We start from the raw sequence: 25,376 nt of genomic DNA on the forward strand, positions 1-25,376 counted from the left end.
GGAAAGAAAGAAAGAACAGATATACAAAGTTAAACAGAGGTAGATGAAGAAGATTTATATACATTAATGATTAACCTCAAGGGTAAGAAAAAGGCAAACAAAGGAATAAATGTAGAAAAAGTATAATAGTTTAGAAAACTAAAATTATAAAAAAGAGCAAAGAAAAAAACGGAAAATAAAAGGAAAAAGAAAGAAAAATGGGGAAAAAAGAAAAAAAAAAGAAAACCCCACAGAACTGCAGAAGCCCAATGTAGAGGCAGAGGTTTATAACAATAAAAAGTGTGACTGAATATACACATATACACCCACAAGTAAAATCTAAACAGTCCAACAAAAATAAAGTACAATAGATTGACCCAGAGAACAAAGGAAACCAAAAAGTATATCTACCAGTTAAGAACAAAATTAACTAAAGCACAAACTGGAAAACAAAACTAAAGGAAGGTGCCAGTTGGAGATAAAGCAATGAAAATAAAGCTAACAAATATGTTGAGAGCAAAGGAAAGAAGGGACAGATGTGGAAAATTAAATAGAGGTAAATAAAGAAGATTTATATACATTAAAGGTTAACTGCAAAGGGAAAAGAACAGTAGGAAAGTCAAACAAAGGAATAAATGTATAAAAATAATAATAGGTTTAAAAAATTAAAATTAAAAAAGGAACACTCCATAGGACTGCAGAAGCCCAACACAGAGGCAGAGGTTTACAAGAACAATAAAAAATGTGACTGAGAAAAAAAAAAGTTCAAAAGCTTAATTAAATTTCACACTGCCAATAAAATCAACTACTACAACAGAGGGGGAAAGAAAAAGAAATAAAAAAGATCCAAAAGGATCTGCAGAGCAAGTCAAACCATAAGAATAATAAATGTTTTTCTTGAGTCACTTCTGTCAATGTTCTTTCCCTTGCTGGGAGTCACAGTCCACCTTACCTCCCTGGGATGCCCTCCAACACTACTGATCTCTGGACCTGCTGTGGGGACAAATCAGATTCTAATCTGGTCCTACTCCCCCGTTCTTGCATCCAGTGTCCACAGCTATCAGAACTAGTGTGTTTTCTTTTGTGGGAGCTCTCAGTGTCCTTTTATATATTCCTTAGACACAGAGTCTGCCTGGTTGATTGGATTTAATCTGAAGCTTGTATAGCTAGTAGGAAGGTTTTAGGTCTTCTTTGTTAGCCACACTGCCCCTGGGTTTCAGTTGTGGTTTTATTTCCACGGTTGCATGTAGTTCGTCCACTGGGGTTTGCTCCTGAGGCTTCCCTGGAGGACTTGGGTTTGGCCCTGTGAGGGCCAGGCGTGAAGGTGGTGCAGCTGCTTGGTCAGCACCAGGTATTCAGGGGAGTTGGTGGCGAGGGCAGCAGGAAATTTAGTGCTCTAGAAGGCTATGGCAACCAGTATGGACCAGTATGCTCCAGTGTTCTTGCCTGGAGAACCCCCTGACAGAGGCCTGGCAGGCCACAGTCTACAGGGTCACAAAGAGTTGGACATGACAGAAGCAACCCTGTGTGCATAGATGCAAGACTTTTTTTGCCTGTGGAAACTCCGCCCCAGTGAGAGTTGAGCATGAAAGTGGTGCAGCTGCTTGGCTTGCGGGGACCCTGGTGGTGCCAAGTGTGCAGGGACACAAATGCCTTCTCTACAGGAGTTATGGCCCTATCAGAGTCTTTTCTTGAGCCTCTTGTAGCTGATGATCTGAAGGCCTCTTTGGCCAGTCTTTCTCTGTAGCTCCGCCCATTCATACACTTACAGCGCTCCCTTGCCTGGGGTCCTTCTCTGTTGCTCCACGCATCAGGCACTTAAAGGGGCACCCTGAGTGGGGTCCTACTCTGTAGTTCAGTGCATCAGGCACTTGATGGGCCAGCCTATCGTTCAGCTGCAGATGCTGCTGTGTAGGGAGAGAGAGGCTATGCTGATGGCTCCACCCATCTAGGCGTGACTCAGCAGTATCGCCTTGCTTCCATGGCTGCCCAGCTTTCCTCCACAGGCACTTGCCACCACAGTCTCCTCTCTCACAACCCCTGAATCCATCTCTCCACAGTCAACAACAGCCCTGTCCCTGGGATTGCTCCACACTCCCCAAACTCCAGCTCCCAGCCGCTGCACCTTCCAGGGGACCCACTTCCCTGTCCGGGGTATGTGTGGCTGTGGCAAGGACTGTCTGATTCTCCTTCCATTTAGGCTGCTGTTTCACTCCCAGCCTTAAATGGTTCTCCTCTGACTCAGATAATTGTCCCAATGTGGGGATCAGATCCCTGCTTCAGTTCCCCTACCTGTTGCGGGCAGGTCCAGTCCTACTAACACCCCTGTTTTTCCCCCAGTTCCTTCATCCTACCAAGTGTTGCATGGTTCTATGTATTCTTTTCTGCTGGTCAGGTACTCCTGTCCAATCTCAGCTAGTGTTCTGCATGCACTTCTGTGTCTGAAGGTGTGTTCCTGATGTATCTGGGGAGAGAGACGTACTCCACGTGCACCTACTCCTCTGCCATCTTGTTCCTCTCTGAGATGAGTGTCTTGTAGGTAGTGTGTGTGTGTGTGTGTGTGTATATATATATATATATAGATCTTGTTTCTGTATCCTTTCAATTACTATGTATTTTGCTTAGAGGACTTAGTCCATTTATAGTTATATTGAAATATACATTTTCTTATTGCCATTTTGTTAATTGTTTTGGATTTTTGTAGGTCCTCCCCGCTTTTTTTTTCTTCTTTTGTGATTTGATGACTATCTTCAGTGTTATGATTGAATCCACCCCCCCCCCCCCCCCCCGCCTTTTTTTGGTGTGTATCTCTAGTAGAGACTTTTGGTTTGTAATAATGTTTTTGTATATATTTTGTGTGTGTGTGTGTGTGATTGTTTTAAGTTACTCATCTCTTAGTTTCAAATGCATTTTAAAAATCCTGTATTTGTACTCTGCTCCCCTCATGATTACTGGTTTTGATATGATTTTTTGTGTCATATTTGATATCATCATTTTGAGTATCCCTTAACTGCATACTGTTATTGTAGATGATTTAACTACTTTTGTCTTTTAACTTCCTTACTAGCTTTGTGGGCTTCCCTGGTGATTCAGAGGTTAGAGTGGCTGCCTGCAGTGCAGGAGACCTGGGTTCAATCCCTGGGTTGGGAAGATCCCCTGGAGAAGGAAATGGCAACCCACTCCAGTATTCTTGCCTGGAGAATTCCATGGATGGAGGAGCTTCTCCGTCCATGTATTTAGCAAAGAGTTGGACATGACTGAGCAACTTCACTTCACTAGCTTTGTATGTGGATGATTTCCTACCTTTATTGTATTTTTTACTTTAACATTGAGCTTTTTCATTTTCTTATTTCTGGTTTCTTATTATTTCTAGTTCCAGCTTTACATTGTTTGACCTAGAGACTCTTCTTTAACATTTGTGGTGCAGTTTGTTTGGTGGTGCTGAAATTTTTTGGCTCTTCTTGTCGCCAAGGCTTTTGATCTCTCCAGTAAATCTGAAAGAGTGTCTTGCTGTGTAGAGTATTCTTGATTGTAGGTTTTCCCTTTTATTGCTTTGAATATATCATGCCACTTCCTTATGATCTGCGAAGTTTTAGCTGAAATAGTTCATCCGTTCAGTTCAGTTCAGTCACTCAGTCATGTCTGACTCTTTGTGACCCTGTGAATCGCAGCATGCCAGGCCTCCCTGTCCATCACCAACTCCTGGAGTTTACTCAAACTCATGTCCATTGAGTCGGTGATGCCATCCAGCCATCTCATCCTCTGTCATCCCCTTCTCCTCCTGCCCCCAATCCCTCCCAGCATCAGGATCTTTTCCAATGAGTCAACTCTTCACATGAGGTGGCCAAAGTATTGGAGTTTCAGCTTCAGCATCAGTCCTTCCAATGAACACCCAGGACTGATCTCCTTTAGAATGGCCTGGTTGGATCTCCTTGCAGTCCAAGGGACTCTCAAGAGTCTTCTCCAACACCACAGTTCAAAAGCATCAATTCTTCGGTGCTCAGCTTTCTTGACAGTCCAACTCTCACATCCATACATGACCACTGGAAAAACCATAGCCTTGACCAGACGGACCTTTGTTGGCAAAGTAACGTCTCTGCTTTTTAATATGTTATCTAGGTTGGTCATAACTTTCCTTCCAAGGAGTAAGTGTCTTTTAATTTCATGGCTGCAGTCACCATCTGCAGTGATTTTGGAGACCCCAAAAATAAAGTCTAACACTGTTTCCACTGTTTCCCCAACTATCTGACATGAAGTGATGGGGCCAGATGCCATGATCTTAGTTTTCTGAATGTTGAGCTTTAAGTCAACTTTTACACTCTCCTCTTTCACTTTCATCAAGAGGCTTTTTAGTTCCTCTTCACTGTCTGCCATAAGGGTGGTGCCACCTGCATATCTGAGGTTATTGATATTTCTCCCAGCAATCTTGATTCCAGCTTGTGCTTCATCCAGCCCAGCGTTTCTCATGATGTACTCTGCATTTAAGTTAAATGAGCAGGGTGACAATATAAATGCTTGACGTACTCCTTTTCCTATTTGGAACCAGTCTGTTGTTCCATGTCCAGTTCTAACTGTTGCTTCCTGACCTGCATATAGCTTATAGTCTTATGGTAATTCCCTTATATGTTATTTATTGTTTTTCCCTTGATTTTAATGTTCTATCTTTATTTTAATTTTTGTCTGTTTAATTAGTGAGTCTTGGTGTGTTCCTAAATGGGTCTCTCTGTGCTTCTTAGACTTAGGTGACTCTTTCCTTTGCCAGTTTAGGGCAGCTTTCAGCTATTATGTTTTCAAATATATTCTCAGCCTCTTTCATTGTCTCTTCTTCTGGGACTCCTATAATATGAATATTAGTGCATGTGATATTGTCTCAGAGGTCTCTTAAACTATTCTCATTTCTTTTCATTCTTTATCTTTTTTTTTCCAGTGGCAGTGATTTCCACTAACTCTGTCTTCCAGCCCACTGATCTCTTCTTCTGTATCATTTAGTCTACTATCGATTACTTCTAGTGTACTTTTCAATTCAGTTATCATATTATTCATCTCTGTTTGATTATTCTATTTGCTAATTCTTTGCTAAAAAATTTCTATTTCTCTTCTGTGCATCCATTCTTATGAGTTCTTTCATCCTCTTTACAGTTGTTATTCTGAACTCTCTCTCAGGTAGATTGACTCTTTCCACTTCACTAAGTTCTTTTGGGGTTTTATCTTGTTCCTTTGTCTGGGTTTCCCTAGTGTCTCACTCAGTAAAAAAATCCACCTGCAATGTGGGAGACCAGGTTTGACCCCTGGGTTGGGAAAATCCACTGGAGAAGGGAACAGCTACCCACTCCAGTATTCTTGCCTGGAGAATTCCATGGACAAAGGAGCCTGGCAGGCTACAGTCCATGCAGTCACAGAGAGTCAGACATGCCTGGGCAGCTTTCACTTTCGCTTTTGTCTCGAACATGTTACTCTGCTACCTCATTTTGTCTAAGTTGCTTTTGCTATTTTTATGTGTATGGTAGGTTAGTTACTCAACCTTGAAGAAGTGGTCCTCTGCAGGAGAGATGCTATGCATCCTTGCAGTGTACTCCTCTCTCCTCATCCAAGCTAGGGATTTCCCCTCGGAGGGCTGTGTGGGTCCTTCTCTTGTGGCAGGCCGACTTTGTAGGCCGTCTGGTAGGCTTGCTTGGCCCTTAGCCTGATTGGTTGCCAGGTCCTGCCTTGTGCTGGCTGGTGTTGTGCTGACCAGTGGAAGCTGGTCAGGGGCTGCTGACTGCAGAAGCCCAGGGGGAGCTGGGGCTAGCATTGAAATGGGAATCTGAGTTCTTGTTCTTGGAGCTGAAGAATGGAATCCACAAACGCACAAATACTCACAGTAGCAAGCGAATAGGATTTATTAGAGAGGAGGAAAGTACAAAGCTCTTGGCAAAGACCTTGAGAGGGGGTAAAGAGCCCTCCAGAAGGCAGGGATTGTGGTGGTTTTATATCTTTAGCAGTATTAATCTATATTTTTGGTTGGCTCCTGTTCTTAAATCACATTATTTCTAACCAGTTATTTTTATGGCTTCTCTTGATCCTCAGATTAAGTTGCCCCTTTTTCATGATCCCAACAATGGATCAGATGTATGGACTAATAATCACCAATTGTTTTTCTCTTAGGCATATGGGACAGAAGTTAATTACTGCCCTTCCCTGGATCTGAGTGCTGATAATTTATCAGATTGAGGACACATGCCAGGAATTCAGAACAAAGGACTTAGTTTTAGGTTAATTTGTACCTCAGTGCTGGCTCACTGGTTGGCAGAGTCAGAGCAATGAAGACCGGAAGATTCTGGGACTGTTGTCCGACTGTTGGTGGGTGAAGCCAGGTCCTGGATTTAATGCTGGACTACTTGCTGGCAGAGTCAAGTCTGGGAGCCTGGGTGCAGGGCCCAGGGATCACAGAGCTTATTTCAGATAACTGATGGGGAACTGGGTCCCGTTGAGTATGCTGTCTGTGTTGTTCCAAAGCTTGTGTTGGCCTGCGGTGAGCAGGGCTAGGGACCACGCTAGTCTCAGGGAAGGGCCTGTCCTGCTGTAGGAAGACTGGATTGCTGACTGAGGGACTGTGATTTTCTTGCATCTGATACCTCCTTGCTGGTAGATGAGGCTCTTCCAGAGGCTAGTGAAGCCTTCCTGGAGGGCAGGGCTAGGTCTTGACTCTCTGATGGGCAGGGCTGTATGTAGAGGCATATCTAGAGGTGGCTGTGGGCTCAGGATGTCTTTAGGCAGTCTTTCTTCTGATGCATAGGGCTGTGTTGCTTGCTTGCTGAGTCACTTCAGCTGTGTCCAACTCATTGCAGCCCCATGGACTGTGTAACCTGCCAGGCTCCTTTGTCCATAGGACTCTCCAGGCAAGAATACTGGAGTGGGTTGCCATTTCCTTCTCCAGGGGATCTTCCCAACCCAGAGATCATACCCATGTCTCTTATGTCTCCTGCATTGGCAGGTGGGTTCTTTATCACTAGCTCCATGGCTGTGTCTCCATCTAATTAGTTGTTTGACCTGGGGCATCCCAGCCTATAGGCTATTGGGTGAGGCCAGGTCTTGGCACTAATGAGTGAAGATTGCAACCTCTAGCAAGAGTGTTCATGCAGGAAAAATGAACTCCCAGATGTGACTGTTGCCAGTGTCTATGTCCACAGGATAAGCCGCTGCTGCCCCTTACCTCTTTGGGATGCTCTCCAAGGCCAACAGGAGAGCCTGTCCCAGGGCCAACAGTAAGTCTGGGCCAACATTAATCTGGCCCAGACTCCTGTCAAATTGCTGCTTTTGCCTGGGGTCCCAGTGTTCCTGAGATTTTGTGTGCGCCCATTAAGAGTGAAGTCTGTTTCCCATAGTCTGTTGGGACTTCTGAAGTTAAGCCCTGCCTGCCTTCAAAGCCACGTGCTCTAGTGCCTTGTGTTCCTGCTGCAGGACCCCCAGGCCAGGGGACCTGATGTGGGACTCAGAACTCTTACTCCTGTGGGAGAACTTCTGCAGTATTGTTCCCCAGTTTATGGGTTGCCCCACCTAAGGGTATGGTACTTGATTGTATTGTGAAGCCATGCCCTCCTACCTGTGTTATTGTGTTTCCTTCTTTATGACTTTGGTTGCAGAAGATCTTTTCTGGCAGTTTCAGTCTTTTACATAGATGGTTGTTCTGAAGACAGTTGTGATTTTGATATGCTCATGAGAGGAGGTGAGCGCAGGGTCTTTCTACTCTGTCATCTTCACCAGTCCTCCAAACATAGACTCTCAAGTATTATTAAATAAATCAATAAAATCTGTTGCAAATATGGCTTCCCCCCCCCACTCTTCTGGTTTCTTTTTGTTTTTAAATTTTTAAAATTTAACTATAGCTGACACAATATTTTATTAGTTTCAGGTGTACAACGTTGTGATTCAACATTTATATATGTTATGAATTGATCACCATGCTAAGTTTAGTAACCACCTGTCATCATAAAAAGTTATTGCAATATTATTGACTGTATTCCCTATGCTGTACATGACATCCCTGCAACTTATTTATTTTATAACTGTAAATGCAGCTTTAATGAGTACTTATTATAAGCTAGGCAGTGTATGCTTGCTTAACTCATATTCTTTATTACATTTCACAGTCAAAACAGTAATCAGAATCTAACATCTCTTATTTAAGAGATAAGGAAATTGAGGTTCAGATGGATTAAGATTTATCAGGGTCACAGTTTGAGGAAGTTGTGTTTTGAATTCATATTTGGAAGAGAAATAAAGGGAAACAAAACTGCAGTGTTATCAATAGGCATAGAGATAAAATTATGTTTGAGGTTTATGAGGTATACTTGGCAAAACTTGATAACTAGTTGGGTACAGAAATTGCAAGATAACTAAGAAGCAAGGGTGATCATCATATTTCTTATTTGAAGACTCTTGAATTTCCAGCAGAAGAAAATATCAGAGTTGAAGCAAAATAAAAAAAAATCTGGTTTGTACATCTTGAATTTCAAGTATCTGTGGAATGTCTAAGTTGATCTCTCCAGAAGGCATTAATATATGGGTCTGTAGTTCAGTGGGGAAGTCAAGTCAGAGTTCTGGAATCTTTACTAAGAGCACTGTAAAACGCTCTTAGAACTGGAACAAAGTCATGTAAAGTAATATGTAGGAACTAATAACTAATAAAAGAATAATAAATTGAAAAATAGAATTCTAATGTAATTTAAGAATTCTCTGAATGCTAGTCAAGGATTCAAAATGGAGTACAGTTGTATTATCATAAAAAATAGTAAGAGATACTTGAAGTAATTAAAACCGTTATACAAAGAAGATACATCTTGTAACATGAAAAGTTATCTACAACAAAATGATAGAAGACCCATTGCCTGATACGCCGTTCTAAACTCAGCCTAGAAATTGAGCTAAATAAAATAGGATGTTGTGAAGTTAACCCTTGATCAGTCTAGTCAGCGATGCTAGTTCTGGGAAACCTGATGAAAAGCAGACTTTTTCTTCTGTCCAGTTTCCAGATGGGTTTCCTCATGGTCAGATTGTGAATTCTAGGCAGAAATCCTCTTTACCTTTTGGTGGACTTCACTGGCATGCTCCTTTTACACCTGCTTCTAATGGCATAAAGGTAAATCAATACTTACCACTGTAGATACTCTTCCTCTTCTCCATCCCTAGGGCTCTAGCAAACTGAATCACATTTCCCTACCAGTTCACATTTTAATTCTAAATATGCCTCATTGTCTTTAATTATCTAGCTTCACTTTATGATGGAATTCTAGGCTGTATCTTTCAAATTCTCGTTACTCAATTGATCCATTTCCCTGTACTAGAGTTAACTGTGGTAAACTAATACTTTCTTGAGGTGGTAAACATGTAATACAAATTACCACTCTTTAAGTAAGTATCTTTAAGTTTGGTTCTTAATATCCTAGTATTTTGTTTTGATTGCATTTTTTTTTTTTAACTTTAGTGTTCAGTGTTAAGGAAAATTTAACAAGCAGTAGAGGGTGGGGAGCAGAAAACTTGCCCAAGCTTGTTTGTTAGAGACTCATCGTCCCTTCGGTTCCCAACAAATTTACAAAAAGACCTGCAGTCATATCTGAGCACATCCAGCATTCAAAGGTGTGATGATAGAGGCAGAAAACCAGTGTCTTTCAAGGGTTTTAATGTGCTATCTGAGAAAAGGAGCATCAACTGTACTTAGAAATGCTCCAATACAAAAGAGAAATATAGTTAGAATTATGGAAGGAAATGGTTTCAACTAATATTATACCTCTATAGTTCTTAGGATGAATTGTTTGATAGTTCACAAACTCCCCCCGACCTCATTGATTATTCTTGACTGAAATACTAAAAACATTGCAGTTTACCTGCCTCCAGACACCGTGTCCCCATCCAAAAATTTATAATTATTAATATCATTTTTTAAAATGCTAGACCTACTACTGAACATTGAAAGTAATGAACTCTGTATCTTTTATTTCTTAATACCAGTGTCAGCTGTTTTTTTGGAGGGAATATAGCAATATTATAATATATAATATGTTAACTATTAGTATAATATGTCATATATCATTAATATATAATATATTTTATAATACGGTTAGAGCAACATATAGCAAGATGGGAGTCAAATATCTGGTTTAAATCTTTATTCCAGTCCTTACTAGTCATGTGATTTTGGACAAGGCATTTAGCTTGTCTAAACCTCAATTTCCTCACCTATAACTTGGTTTTATAGTATCTCTCTGTAACTTTGTATAAATATTAAGTGAAATAATGTATATGAGTTATCTTTCATTAATACATGATAACTATTATTGTCAGAAATATTTATTTAATGAAACCACACTAAGAAAAAATACATAGCACAGAATCAATATAGTACTTGGGAAGTATTTTTCCAGATCTTGAAGAGTGACATTAACATGAACCTTGGTAAAAATACTCCAAATACATTAATTGCCAAACTACTTTTCCCTTGAACAAATCTGTAAGTAGTTTATTAGCAGAGAGAAGGGAAAAAAAAACTAAACAGCATTCTGCTATAGTAGTACTCTTCTAGCATTTATATGATACTGTAAAATCTTCTGATAATCTAAACTATTGGTATATTTTGAAAACTTAGAAAATTTTCTTCAGATTACTGTTCCATGAAATAATTCCTTTAGAATATATTGCCCAATGGGTATTGGTGCCTTCCTCTTCCAGATGTGTAGTTTGAATCATTTTGAAGATCCCTTTGAGTTTATTCATGATTTTCTCTGTAAATAGAACACTGAAATTAGTAGGCAGAAGAACAAAAATGGGAATTAGGCCTAATGGTTTCCTTTGTCTGGGATCTGCCCAAGGGGTTCTTTATAAGGATGGCTGTCAAAGAATCCCTGTTACCGTGACAAAGCCTGTCCCCGAATAATGACTCTTGTGATGAGCTTATGCACTCAGGACAGTGAAATATTTCAGCATTCACCTAAATTAACTAAAACTCATCTTTATTAATAAAAAAAAAAATTAAGACAGTTTCTGAGATCTTCAGAAGGAGAACCCAAATCACCTGCCTGAGGAGTCAGAGTGGTGTGATATTTTCATTATATGATGGTGGGTATTCTAAAATGATGTAATGGTAAAAGAGGCACCAAGGAACCCAAGTGTCACAGTCCATGGTCATCTCTCAAAGCTGACAGATGCCACGTCTAAACAGTTGTCTTTCTGGTTTTTATGATTTGTCTAATACAGGAATCAAGACATTAAAAGTAGTGATATTTCTTGTTGCATTTATCTATATTATTTACATTTACATAATAACATTATTCATGTTATTTATCTACCTCAATTCTATATACAGGTTATGTTCTTAGAAGCTTTGAATTCATATTTAACTGTTAGACAATTATTAGGTTAAAATTATGTTATTAAATATAATGTTAATGAGCATATATAATATATTGAAAATAGTTTTAAAACTTTTTGAAATGTTTAGATGTTTGTTTATATAAGTAAGGCTATTCAGAGCTATTTCCTGTTCTTAGACTATAGTACTATTGCCTTGGAAACATGAATGCTCATATTAAATACCTTTTAGTTCTCCAGTTAGAAACAAAGATAAATTTATATCAGAGATAGATTTAAATTTAAATACATTATATTAAAGTGTTTTATTCATGTTGATTAAGCTTTTGGATTCTCCTGTTTTCATTTAGTTTTAGGATGCAAATAATAACATAAAACAATTTGGTCTCTCTCTACTTCACCTGTCTAATTTTTTCAACAACACTTATTGCCTGACATTTTACTGTATGTATTTCCTTTTTTACTCCCTTATTGGTGCTTTCCCTCATGAAGGTAAGCTCCACACAGACAGGCCTGTCTTTTACATTACTGTTATACTCAGTGTCTGGCGCACTGTAGATGCTCAATAAATACACAACGAATGAAATGAGGTAATGAATTGATTAGCCGATACTCTTTACCTAACTGATAAATGAGAAGCTATAGTGCATCCTTATTTTATTTTCAGAATGAAAGAGATAAGAAAAATAGAAAAATGGGACTATATAAAGCTAGGAAGTTTTTGCACAGCAAAGGGAACAGTCAAAAAAGTGAAAAGGCAACATGTAGAAGGAGATAAACTATTTGCAAATCATGCATCTATTAAGGGGTTAATTTCACAAATACATAAGGAATTGCTGCAACTCAATAGCAAAAATACCAATAACCCAACTTAAAAATGGACTAAGAACTTGAATAGACATTTCTCCAAAGATTACATACAAATGGCCAATGGGTATATGAAAAAATGCTCAATGTCACAGATCATTAGGGAATCAAAAATCAAGATCACAGGGAGATATACTTCACACCAGTTAGAATGGATATTATATTTATTATGTGTGTGTGTGTGTGTGTGTGTGTGTGTGTGTATAGACAAGTATTGACAAGGTTGTGGAAATCAGGGCCCTTGTACACTGTTGACTATTGGGAGTGCAAAATGGTGCATTGTTGTGGAAGCTGGTGGGAAGGTCTTCAAAAAATTAAAAAGAGAAATCACATATGATCCAGCAATTCCATTTCTGGGTATTATCCAAAAGAATTGAAATCAGTATCTCAGAAATATATTAGCACTCCCATGTTCATTGCTGCACTATTCACAATAGCCAAAATGTAGAAGCATCTTAAATGTCCATGGACAGATTAATGGATTAAAAAATATGGTATATATACAATGAAATGTTGTTCAGCCTTAATAAAGAAAATGCTGCAATATGTGACAACATGGATGCCCTTTGAAGACATTATACTGTGCAGGTCAAGAAGCAACAGTTAGAACTGGACATGGAAAAACAGACTGGTTCCAAGTCAGGAAAGGAGTACATCAAGGCTGTATATTGTCACCCTGCTTACTTAACTTATATGCAGAGTACATCATGTGGAATGCTGGGCTGGATGAAGCACAAGCTGGAATCAAGATTTTGGGGAGAAATATCAATAACCTCAGATATGCAGATGACACCACCCTTATGGCAGAAAGCAAAAAAGAACTAAAGAGCCCCTTGATGAAAGTGAAAGAGGAGAGTGAAAAAGTTGGCTTAAAACTCAGCATTCAGGAAACTAAGATCATGGCATCTGGTCCCATCACTTCATGTCAGATAGATAGGGAAACAGTGGAAACAGTGAGAGACTTTATTTTTGGGGGCTCCAAAATCACTGCAGGTGGTGACTGAAATCATGACATTAAAAGACACTTGCTCCTTGGAAGAAAAGTTATGACCAACCTAGACAGTATATTAAAAAGCAGAGACATTACTTTGCTGACAAAGGTCTGTGTAGTGAAAGCTATGGTTTTTCCAGCAGTCATTTATGGATGTGAGTTGGACTATAAAGAAAGCTGAGTGCCGAAGAACTGATGCTTTTGAACTGTGGTGTAGGAGAAGACTCTTGAGAGTCCCTTGGACTGCAAGGAGATCCAACCAGTCAATCCTAAAGGAAATCAATCCTGAATATTCATTGGAAGGATTGATGCTGAAGCTGAAACTCCAATACTGTGGCCACCTGATGCAAAGTACTGACCCATTTGAAAGACCCTGATGCTGGGAGAGATTGAAGGCAGGAGGAGAAGGGGATGACAGAGGATGAGATGGTTGGATGGCATCACTGACTCGATGGACATGAATTTGAGTAAGCCCTGGGGGTTGGTGATGGACAGGGAGGCCTGACATGCTTGCAGTCCATGGGGTCACAAAGAGTCAGACACGACTGGGTGGCTGAACTGACTGAACTGAACTGATACTAAGTGATATAAGCCAGTCACAGAAGAACAATAAATACTCTGCATGAATCTGTGTGTATGTGATAACCTAAAAGAGTCAAACTCAAGGAAGCAAAGAGTAGAATTGTGGTTGCCGGGGAATAAGTAGTAAGGGGATATGGGGGAGCTGCTAACAGTGAGTATAAAATTGTCATTGTGCAAAATGAATGAATTCTGGAAATCCTGTTTAGAATGTTATGTATGGATATCAATATGATATTCTATGCTTAAAAATCTGTTGCGAGTAGATCTCATGTTATTTATTCTTACCAAAATAAAATTGAAAAGAAGAATGGAGGAGATGAGAATAAGTAGCACACAAAGTAAAAGTCTAATTGGGAGTCTTTGGGTTTTGAGAAGAGACAGCTTTGCATAGCAACATATGTTTGAATATATAGTTTAGTAGAAAAACGATCATAGGACAATAGCAGTGATGAGGTAGGTTGAACTTATTAGCTGAATTTCAACCTATGCTCCTGGGTCTTGGTCAGCTTTACTGCTGTATAACGGACCTCTAGCTGACTGATTCAAATAAACGTAGATTCTGTTTGGTTTCTGCTGCTTAATGTTATTGGGCTCCCATGAACTTCAGAAAAAAATGAAAAGGAGAAAAACAATTAATTCTTCTCTGGAAAAGTAATAGATGTTTCTTGTGCTCTCAGATGATTGAGGAAGCAGTGTACACATGGTCATTAAAACCTATAAAATAGTCATATGATTTATTTAGAGGAGAGTTGACATTTCTCTGGTTTGGAAGGGATGGGTACTTATATTTAACTTTTGCTAACATTTCAGTAGCAATGATGTACCAAAATTAAACTAGCAGGTATAAGTAGGTGCATTTCTGAAAGTGAGGGGTTTTGTTTGGGGGGAGGAGGTGGTGGAGGAGGACTTTAGTAAAATACTCTGCTTTATTTTCAAGACTTTAAATATCTTAAATCTAGTTTCTTTTTATTACTAGCCATAAATGTATGGCAGGGAGACTTAACTTGAAGTAGTAAGTATATAGAGATCTTGTAATTAAAAATAACTTTTCAACAACGATAAGCTTATTACCATGTTCATTATGCAGGTTGCCTCTTCTCCATTATAATCATGAATTGAATTGTGTCAGATATCTGAGTCTAAAGTATTAGGTACCTGAATTCCTTATTAGGGTAGGGAAAGCTAGTCATTTTCAAAATTAGCCCTATTTTGTTAATTATGCATTATTATCATTTTTTATATGACATTTTTATAGTTTTATAGCCCTTAGAATTCATGATATTCTTCCCTTTGATTAAACAGTTTTATCTTTAGAAAGAAGAAATGGACTTATCTCATAAAATGTTCTTTTGGAAAAAATATCCATTATGTAAATCTGCTTCAACTTTGAAAATTTATAAACAAGGGGAAAACTGAATATCTGTTTAGGAATGAAAAGATTCCAGAGGTTTTAGTTCATGTCTTTTTCTTAATTGTTAGAATATTGGACCCTTCCAATTTAAGAGAATTCTCATTTGTGTTTACTTTTCTTGATTGGTTCCAAATATAAACGTAGGTGTTAGTTGAGCTCACCTATGTTCTTTAATAACTTCCATCCTATGAAATATACTTCCTGAGTGTGATGATATTTTGTGTGAAGCAATTTCCCTTGTTTCCTAATTTGAGGATTAGGCTCCCCGGTTTGAAACCCTCTCCCATATGAACAGTTTATCTCAGTGCACTTTATTAACCACCTCCTTTATTAAATGGAAGTGATGATAATAGTGGGAACTGCTTCCAGATACAGGCAGTAAGGGCTGAACACTTAGATCATTTTCTTCTTCATTGGCCGGCTATCATATTCTAACACTGAGGTTGGTTTAGGCCCAGATTATAATGGAGAACTTTTAGCTAGAACAGACTGAAATATTAAGAAATGCTGTACTTGTCCAAACTCAAGAGCCTTAATGGCTTTATGAATTCAGTTTCATTCAGTATGAAAATGTATGCAATACTCATATTTTTCACCCAGAAGGTACAATCTGGTTTAGGAGACAGATCCAAATATCAGTACAACAGAGGTGTCAGTGAATGCTGTAATAGGGGAGAGCTGAAGTCTTGAAGGCGCAGAAGATGGAAGACAAGCTGTGATGAATGGTATCCATGAAGGCCTTAGTGAGAGAGGTGCATTTGATTTGTGACTTGAAATGTGCCTAGAACTTTCAGGCAGATGGAGATGTTAGGATTCCTTTAAAGGAGTATCCTCCTTTATTAAGGGAGTATTCTAGTATTCAGAATCTCAGCTACTCCAGAGTTGGGTGATATGTGGCTCCGAAGAATAGATTTTATCTAGTTAATGGAGTCACCCCCTAATAACCTCTTGACCATTTCACCTCTTCTAAAGATGATCTCTGGTGTAGATAATCCTGGGTTTTAGCTGACTAACATGATCATGCTCAACATGTACAGAAACCTAAGTCCAAGAGGTCTAGTAACTTAGATGCTTTACTGTGTGCCAAAAATTAAAGATTAACATGCTCACAGAAGAAAACCAGAAGAGAGATTTCAGGGAAAAGCAAATGTTATTTTTCGAGGTGAGTTGGTTTACTCCTGTCTTTCCACCACCCTAGTCTGAGTTTGGATATGTTATGAGTAAGTTTATTAGGTTTTGCTGGAAGGTGGAAGAATTTGGACACCTGAGAAATTATATAATTATTACTTTTCCTTTTCAGTAAATATTTGAATGGGTCATTACTTGGCTTCCATGGCATAGGCTGTATCAGGAATTAATAAAATCTAAAATAAAAACCTTTGCCTTTTACTGTGATATAACATCTGCCGTAATTTCCTTTCTGCACTCAGCCACCAGGAGCTTGCTGGAGAAAAATTACTAAACTCAAAATCATCCCATTGTGTTTATGACAAACTATTGTTCTTAGACCAGTTTGGTGAGTATTTACTTCACCTTCCTTCAGGAATACCTTATTTCTATAAGGTTCACCAGTTTCCAAACAAAACCTTTAGCTGTTTTACTCTACTAATCTGTTTGACATGCTTACAAATGTCTGAAATTTTATCATACCCAATTCAGATTGACCTCTGGAACCCCTTACCCCCATATTGAAAGCTACTTAATTGGCTCCCTCAGGGACGCACAGAAAATTGGATAGTTCCCCTGCTTCTAATCCACTAGGGAACACTATATGTAGTCACTCACCCACTTGCAGAAAGCTGGAAAATTATTACCATGTGAGTAGAAAGAAGTAGTAATTACATTTACTTGTTATGGCATGGGTAAACTAATTTAAATGCTTTCAGGGACGAGGCAGGTGGCAAAAAACCCACTCAAACTGGCAGTGAAATTTGCTGAGTGGTGGTTCCATGTATTATGAACTGCTGCCATTTGTCCATCTTAGTGGATTCAACAATGCATTCAAAATTTTTTAGTTACATTGAGCAGACTGCCAAAATATCTCTGTGGACCAAATGTGCTTCAGAAGCTGAAGCACTTAACCTTTCTGAAAACAAAAATAATGTGGGATTCTTGGGTGAGTGACTGTTAAATGAGACTTAAAACTGGGAAATGGCAAGCACTCTATAATGCTACCTATTACTATTATATAAGCTATATTATAAAGTCTTATTATTATACAAGAAGCCTTCCATTACTCATTGCAAATTTACATTTTCACATGAACTAGAATATTTAATTGATATCTGTCAATTCTTGAATAACTATTCATCTATTTGACAGTATTTCTGAGCAGCTGCTACATGCTAGTCATGGTCCTGGAGTTGAGAGTTCAAAAGTAAACCAGGTAGATGAAACTCTATATGTTACAATGACATTCTTATATATGTCTTTTGCAACATACAATTCTCTATGTACCTACAAGTAGGATTTCTAGGTACTAGGGAAAAATGTACCTTTAGCATTATAAATTTACAGCATAAAACAGTGCAGACTTTAGTATTGTCAGATTTTTCTGACATATACCAAACTATCTCAGCTTTGTTTTACCTTGCACTTTACTAATTACAAGTAAGATTGATTATCTAGGCATATATTTATTGGGCATTCAGAGTTTCTCTTCTGTAAATAGTCTCTTATAATTATTAAAATCTAATTCCATTGGTTGCCAATATTGACAGATTTTCCTATGGCCAGAAAAGGATCAGAGCCAACTTATTTTTTGTTGTTTTTACCTTCCTCTTTGGAATATCAATCCTCTGTTCTCAGATTGAATTTCTCTTTTTTTTTTCAAATTAATAATTCTGAACTGTATTTTTGTCATACAAATCAGGTAAAACCTTCATATTTTACATACGTAACTTGTTCTCTGGGAATTAATTAACCATCACCAGGAATTTATGCAGATCAAACTATTTGAATTACTGCTAGCTATTATAGTCATCTCAGATAGTTTCCTTTCAGTGTAATGCCCTAGACTCTACCTCTATAGGGCTTTTTTTTTTTTTTCCAATTCTCATTGAGATTGTGGAGCCTGTTTTAACTAGCCTTTCATAATAATTCTGAGCTTGGGGAGAGCAGTCAATGTGACTTACAGACACTGATGGTTCCTATACTGATATGTATCACAGTATTTTAGTAAAGGGAGTTTTTGTTTGTTATCTTTTTAAACCTCTCTTTAAGGATGAAGTTAAGGAAAAAATCAAGTGTTGTATATTGGTTTGTTATGATTTCATATCCACTTTTTATTACCAAGTAAAATTGTTTTGATCTACTAGTTCATGCTTAACTGAAGTTGTTTTTATCTAAGGGAGAACTTGTGTTGGGGAGGCTATGTCGGGATGATGTCAGTAAAATTACTATGCTGGTCAGTGTGAACATATGGAGACTCAACTGTGATATAATGGATAATACCAAGAATTTGTGAGGACTTTTATTGAGAGTGTTTGGTCTGGGCAAGGCTGCTCTTTGCTGATGTGAGTAGCTCTTTGAAGATTTTGAGAGACTTGCTCCCATGTGATCAGGCTATTCTTAGTAGGCAGTGTGTTGAACTGTGCAGAAGTCTCAGGAAAAAGAAGGGGCATCTATTCCTGCCTTGGCAAGGCTGCTCCTCATAGGTAGCAACAAAGCTGTGTAATGGTTCTTGGAGTAATGACCTTCAGAGCAGATCATCTTCCCTGCCAGTGCTAGCACCTTCATTCCGCTAACATCATGCTCTAGTAACGAGACTTTTGGTTTGCACTGGCAAGTGGACATCAGCTCTTGGTTGGCTAAGTTGACCATTTCAAAAACCAACTTGTAGAATTGTACACCTCAACTAAATTTGGACTATATTTCTTTCACCTCCCCTCTGTCTGAAACAATAGTGTAGTTAATCTCGCATTGGTTTGAAGTATATTATTTCTTTATTGGCCTAATAAGAGATATTATCCCGAATGCTGTTGGCTTGTGAAGTATTATTATTACAAATTATAATTCCCACAGTGAACCTGCATTAAATAAGTTATTGGCAAAGATATTCTGTCTCGGAGCATAGTTTGTCAGAGAGAAACAAGGACATATTCATGAATGGTAGCAGCAAAGTTTTATTTTCCCTATTTCTGAAAACCTTTGAATTCTGTCTTTATTATGCCCAAGGACTTCTGGAATGTCAGATTCCTTTAGAGTGTCAATGTTGGGTTTGGGGTCATTAAATATACTAATAAAATTTAGGAACATGCTATATGTTTCAGGTGGCATGTCGTAAATAAATTTTCTGGTAAGCATATTGATTTTGACAAATGCAGACCAATCTAAATTTAATTTTGCCTTCCTTGGTCGTGTACTATAAAAGTTCAAAATAAAAGCTTTTGACAGTATTAATCAGCAAATTCTTGCTTTTTTTTTTTTTGGTTTGTTAATCTTTTCTACAGAAGTTCAATCCTACATATGATACCCTGGGGCATTTTGCAGTCTGGTTCTAGTTACTGGTCTAATAACAATGGGCTACAGCTTGAGAGGATTTATTAACTACCTCTTATAAAGGAGCTTCTTCAGGCAAGGAAATAATGACTTTTTCTTTTTTTTTTTTAAGCCAGGAAGGAAGGGCAACTTCCAAGGAATGAGAACTTCCTTAGGCAATGGAAGTCAGTGGAGGGTGCTTCATAGGAGAGGACATGGACAGATGGGTGAGTCATTCTTTCCATTCAGTTTCCCCTTTTAAGCAGCCCAAGTCCAGTCTTAGTGATTATTGTCCTACAGTCGCAAGCAAAGAATTAGGTTTTATATGACTGGAATGTAAAATCAGTTGAATTTCTACTATTTCATGGTTATCAGTTCATTCTTTGAGGTTGTATTGATAATTTGGGATTTTAAGCTTGGCATTCTTTTCCAATGTCATGGAAATCTTCCACCCTACCATAAGGTACTTTAGTTCCTCATGCTCTTAAGAATGTTTTATGGTGCCACTGAGACATTGTTTTAGGTGATACTAAGTGAATATTTTGAATTGGCTATTTTCTGATAGGCCTTCAGAGTTTCAGTCCTGGAATACAATATATATGTGTGTGTGCAACTGTTTGTGTGTATTTATATATTGCTGTTGTTCAGTTGCTAAGTCATGGCTGACTATGTGACCTCGTGGACTGCAGCATGCTAGGCTCCTTTGCCTTTGAGTCAGTGATGCTGTCTAACCATCTCATTCTCTGCCACCCTCTTCTCCTTTGGCCTTCAGTCTTTCCCAGCATCAGGGTCTTTTCCAGTGAGTCGACTCTCTACATCAGGTGGCCAGAGTATTGGAACTTCAGCATCAGCCCTTCCAATTAAGGTTCATGGTTGATTTCCTTTAGGATTGACTAGTATGATCTCCTTGCTGTCCAAGGGACTCTCAAGAGTCTTCTACAGCACCACAGTTTGAAACATTATTTCTTTGGTGCTCTGCCTTCTTTATGGTCTGACTCTCACATCCAAATATGTGTATATGTGTACCTGTATGATATTATTTCTTTTACACCCCACTGTTTCTTTGTAAACAAATGAAACTGATTTTGACTAACTTTAGCATAAGGGAATTTATAGAATTGTTGGAAGGCACAGGATAGAGTTGAAAAATGGGGTTGAAACCAAGAATTCTTGAGTGCCAAGAAGCACAGACTCCAGGAGGAGATCTATAGCAACACTGACAGAGCTCTGCCACTGAATTGAATGAGGTGCAGATTTTTGTCCTGTCCTTGTGTCATGATTTCAGTACTTAAATCCCACAAGATAGTACCCAACTGTACAAGTTTTCTGGGGAGTGAGGAAGGAAGCTGTCATTTTGTTTAAAAGGGGAATTGGATGCTGGGCAACCAAGACTGACACGAACCTCCTACATGTGGGAAACCTGTGAGACAGTATCACTTTCAGAAGTAGATGTCATACTTTGTTTCTGTGCTGTGACCTATTTGAAATATTTTATAGATGATGCTTAATCAGTTTATAGTGTCATAATTCAGTATATTTTGTTTTACTTTTTGTTGTCTTGTATTATGCTCTCTAATGTCTATTCCTTATACTTCTTTCATTGAAAACCTTTTAGTTTTTGAAAGTTTATAAATAGAAACTCAAAACTGGGTTTATTTGCAACATGTAAATATTCTTTATTTTTTACAAACATTATGGTAGTATATTATGCTTTAAATCATTTATTAAGACATATAAACACTTTTTAAAGGAATTATGTACTATATACATTTATTTTGTTTTTACAAGAAATATTCCATTTTTGAACATTTTCACTTCCTATTGGCTGTAGTCTTAGAGGAGGCTGATATGAAATGGGTCATTTCTGGATTCATTTGGAAAAACTGAATTTGTCTCAGTTGACTTGGTAGTGATATACACTTGAGACCCAGAGAACTTCACATACTGTGAAAGTGTCTTTGGTATCAATGTATGGTCTAATTTCACTGTTATCAAATGGCACAAATTAGAAAATTATGTGTGTGTTTGCATGTATGTGGTATGTATGTTTATGATCTTTTTATGTGAATAACCCACATCAAACTGACAGTTATATACAAAATATGATGAACTGAATTCCATGAAACTCCATCTCCTCTTTCTGAAAATAAAATCTCAGGAGAGATGTGCAATCACAGAGATGAGTCAGGACCAGGAGTACCAAACTGGCAACAATTCCTGAAGGACAAGTGCCAGAATGGGCTGTAGAGTTGAATGCCAGGAAACTGGAAGTCTAAGCTGGAAACGGGTTTTGAGCCATGCAGTTTGTCCAGAGTTGAAGCCCAAGCAGAAGGCTGAAGTCAGTAGACAATTGCTAGCAGAAAGGAATGTAGTAGAGGAAAGTAAAGGCCAATCAAGCAGTGAGGTCAATATGAAGTAGTAGATAGATATCATGTAGCAGAAGATATCTATTTAGAAGTAAGCCACTTTTGTATTTCTTCTTGAGTTACTGGTTTATATAAACGCTGCTAAGAGTTTATATTTATAGACGGATCAGTTGCTAAGATGGATCCTGACTTGACAAACAAAGATCAAAAACGCAGATTGAGGGACAAAAAATGCGATCTAGCAGTAGTTTGGAGGAGACCTCTGATGACAAAAGCCTTCGGAAAGAAATAGTGTGGGGGTGGGAGGTGCTCCTTTCATGCAATAAAATGTTGCAGAGGAAGCATTATATTATTTTACATTCCTTTCATCCTTTCCATCTAGCTTTGAGACCATAAGGAATTCTCAAAGATTGTGTTTTACGATTTGATATAATAATTTATCAGGTTAATAAAAATATGTAAGCTAATTATTGCTATTTAGGAAAAAATTAGAAAACTGTTCAGTTTATGTATCTCAGTTCTAACTTTTAGTTATCAAACTAGGTTTTTTTTGTCATGAGAGGAGAAACTTTTTTCTTTTTTAAAATTTTTATTGAATTACATTTGCTTTACAATGTTGTGTGAGTGTCTACTTTGCAGCAAAGTGGATCAGCCTTGTATATACATATAGCCCCTCTTTTTTTAAAATTTCCTTCCCATCTAGGTTACCACAGAGCACTGATTGGAGCCCCCTGAGCTCTACAGTAGGTTCTCATTAGTTATTTATTTTATACATTGTATCCATAGTGTATAAATGTCAATCCCAGTCTCCTAATTCATCCTACGCTTCCTTCCCTTCTTGGTCTTCCTATGTTTGTTCTCTACATCTGCGTCTCTATCTCTGTTTTGCAAATAAGAGCATCTATACCATTTTTCTGGATTCTACATATAGGTGTTCATAGACATTATTTTTCTCTTTCTGACTTTACCCTATATGACAGTCTCTAGGTCCATCCATGTCTTTACAAATGACATAATTTCATTCCTTTTTATGACTGAGTAATATTTCATTGGATATATATACTACATCTTCTTTATCCATTCCTCTGTTGATAGAGATTTAAGTTGTTTTTTTACACTTTTTATTTTGGAATGTTTAAAATATACACAGAAGTAGAGAAAGTAGCACAATTGACAACCACTTACCCTGTCTTAACTTGACCAATCAAAAACTGCCTGCCATTTTTGTGTTCTTTTTGTTCTCAATTATTTTAAAGCAAATACAAGAATTACATTTTTCATGTGTAAATGCTTCATTACATGTATCTTATAGATTTAGACTTTTCCCCCCAAACATAATACTACCAATATCACACTCCAAAATGTTTACAGTAATTTCTTAAGAATGGTATTTCTTCATCTATAGGAAATATAACTTTTTACTATCTCTCTCTTATATCTATATATCACAAAAAATAATTTACCCTCCTGGTAGATAAACATACAAGAGACTCTTTGGGTCTCATTTTTAAACAGACTACCTAATACTGTTTTCCTAAGATTCTAAGTATTTCTGAAAATACTGACAACCTTATGTTGTAAATATGCTATAGAGTCAGACGGTACATCCATTTTATTTCCTAATACTCTGCTGGTGGCTTTGACATTTCCAGTGAAAAGAGGATAGAGATAATATCAGGGACTATCATGGATGAAAAGAAATATTTCTGTGTTGGAAGAACTGAGTCTGTCCAACTCTGGTTATTATCTTTGGCTCCGGACGTGTAATTGCTCTTACAGGCTGGATAGGAACCAGGAGTGAGGGACGTGTGTTAACTCTCTGTTAACCAGGACCTCTGTTGTAGGTGCTAATGTGAGAGACATTAGAGCACAGATTCCTGAGGAAGTCTGAAAAGAGTCTGGAGAAATAATCTTACCCACCTGTTTGCTTCCAGAAACAACCACACAAGCCATCAATACCAGAAAGGAGTTAACATGGAGAACTGCTACTCAAGGTCTTCACATACATGCTCTTGATTAATTGCAAAAGAATAGTATTGGATATAAATTTTCAATTGAGGAAGACAAATATTATTTGATGAGTCTATCGCTGATTATTTTTTGAGGGCTAATCTGACCCAGGTCCTGTGCTTGATGTAACGTGAAGTCAGTCTCTACCCTCAAGGCATTTATAGTTCAGTGGGCATGGTAAAATAGGGAGCTATTTTATAGTTATTCATTAATGCAGCATGTTGTTGTTGTTGTTCAGTTGCTAAGTCATGTCCAACTCTTTGCGACACCATGAACTGCAGCACCATGCTTCCCTGTCTGTCACTATCTCCCTGAGTTTTCTGAAGTTCATCTCCATTGAGTCAGTGATACCATCCAACCATCTCATCCTCTGTGCCCCCTTCTCCTCTTGCCCTCATTCTTTTCCAGCATCAGAATCTTTTCCCATGAGTTGGTTCTTCACATCAGGTGGCCAAAGTATTGGAGCTTCAGCTTCAGCGTCAGTCTTCCCAATGAATATTCAGGACTGATTTCCTTTAGGGTTGACTGGTTTGATCTCCTTGCTGTCCACGGGACTCTCAAGAGCCTTCTCCAGCACCACAGTTCATTAACTCTTCACTGCTTAGCCTTCTTTATAGTCCAACTCTCACATCTATACATGACTACTGAAAAACCAGAGCTTTGACTAATGAAACATATACATTTTAAAATTCTAGAGTTGAAGTAAAGGCTGGTTTGACTAGAGAATAGTAGAGGGCCAAATAGTCATGCAAACCATCTAGTAAATTAGGTATGGAAGAAGTGAATATCAAAATTAAATAATAAGGAATCTTTTCTTGTTCACATGATTTCTAATGGGCTTTGTGCTTTTTGAGAGATTATAGACAAATTTATCCAAGGCAGATGCCATATAGAGAAAATGCTGAGTCACAGAAAGACAGAGGCATTGGAGTCAGATGGACTTAGGTTTGCATAATATTTCTTCAATTTAGTTATCTGTGTGATCTTTCATGTACTGTCTATTAAAAAAAAAAACTCAATAGGCTCAGTTTCTTAGTTACTTCACAGAAATAAAAATTTTAACATAAAAGATTGACAGTGATAAACATAAAAAGCATTTAACATTCCATCAATATTAGTTTCATTTCCTACATCCACCAATAGAATAGAATAGCCTTGGAATGACTTCAATATGGAGGGATGGTGGGGAGGAGTATTGTCACTAAGGTGGAAATAATGAAAATTTATTGGAAAACTATATATTGAGGCTTCTAAATGAGCCCAGAAAAGATCCTACTGAGAGCTTAGATTTTATCTTATTCATTTCCTTATTTTACCAGCACCTGGATCAGAATTTTCAATAAGGTAG

General features: G+C 38.0%; 1 long non-coding RNA gene across 1 annotated transcript in view; it reads left to right on the top strand.

The window, feature by feature from the left end:
• The window catches only part of LOC122422096, a 452,617-nt gene that overhangs the window by 244,008 nt on the left and 183,233 nt on the right, over nucleotides 1–25,376 (top strand). The window contains exon 2 of the long non-coding RNA XR_006263728.1: nucleotides 19,786–19,879. This is a non-coding gene — a long non-coding RNA (uncharacterized LOC122422096). The remainder of the gene's footprint in view (nucleotides 1–19,785; nucleotides 19,880–25,376) is intronic.

Source organism: Cervus canadensis, chromosome 19 (assembly GCF_019320065.1).
Source record: "Cervus canadensis isolate Bull #8, Minnesota chromosome 19, ASM1932006v1, whole genome shotgun sequence".
Taxonomy (NCBI): Eukaryota; Metazoa; Chordata; class Mammalia; order Artiodactyla; family Cervidae; genus Cervus; species Cervus canadensis.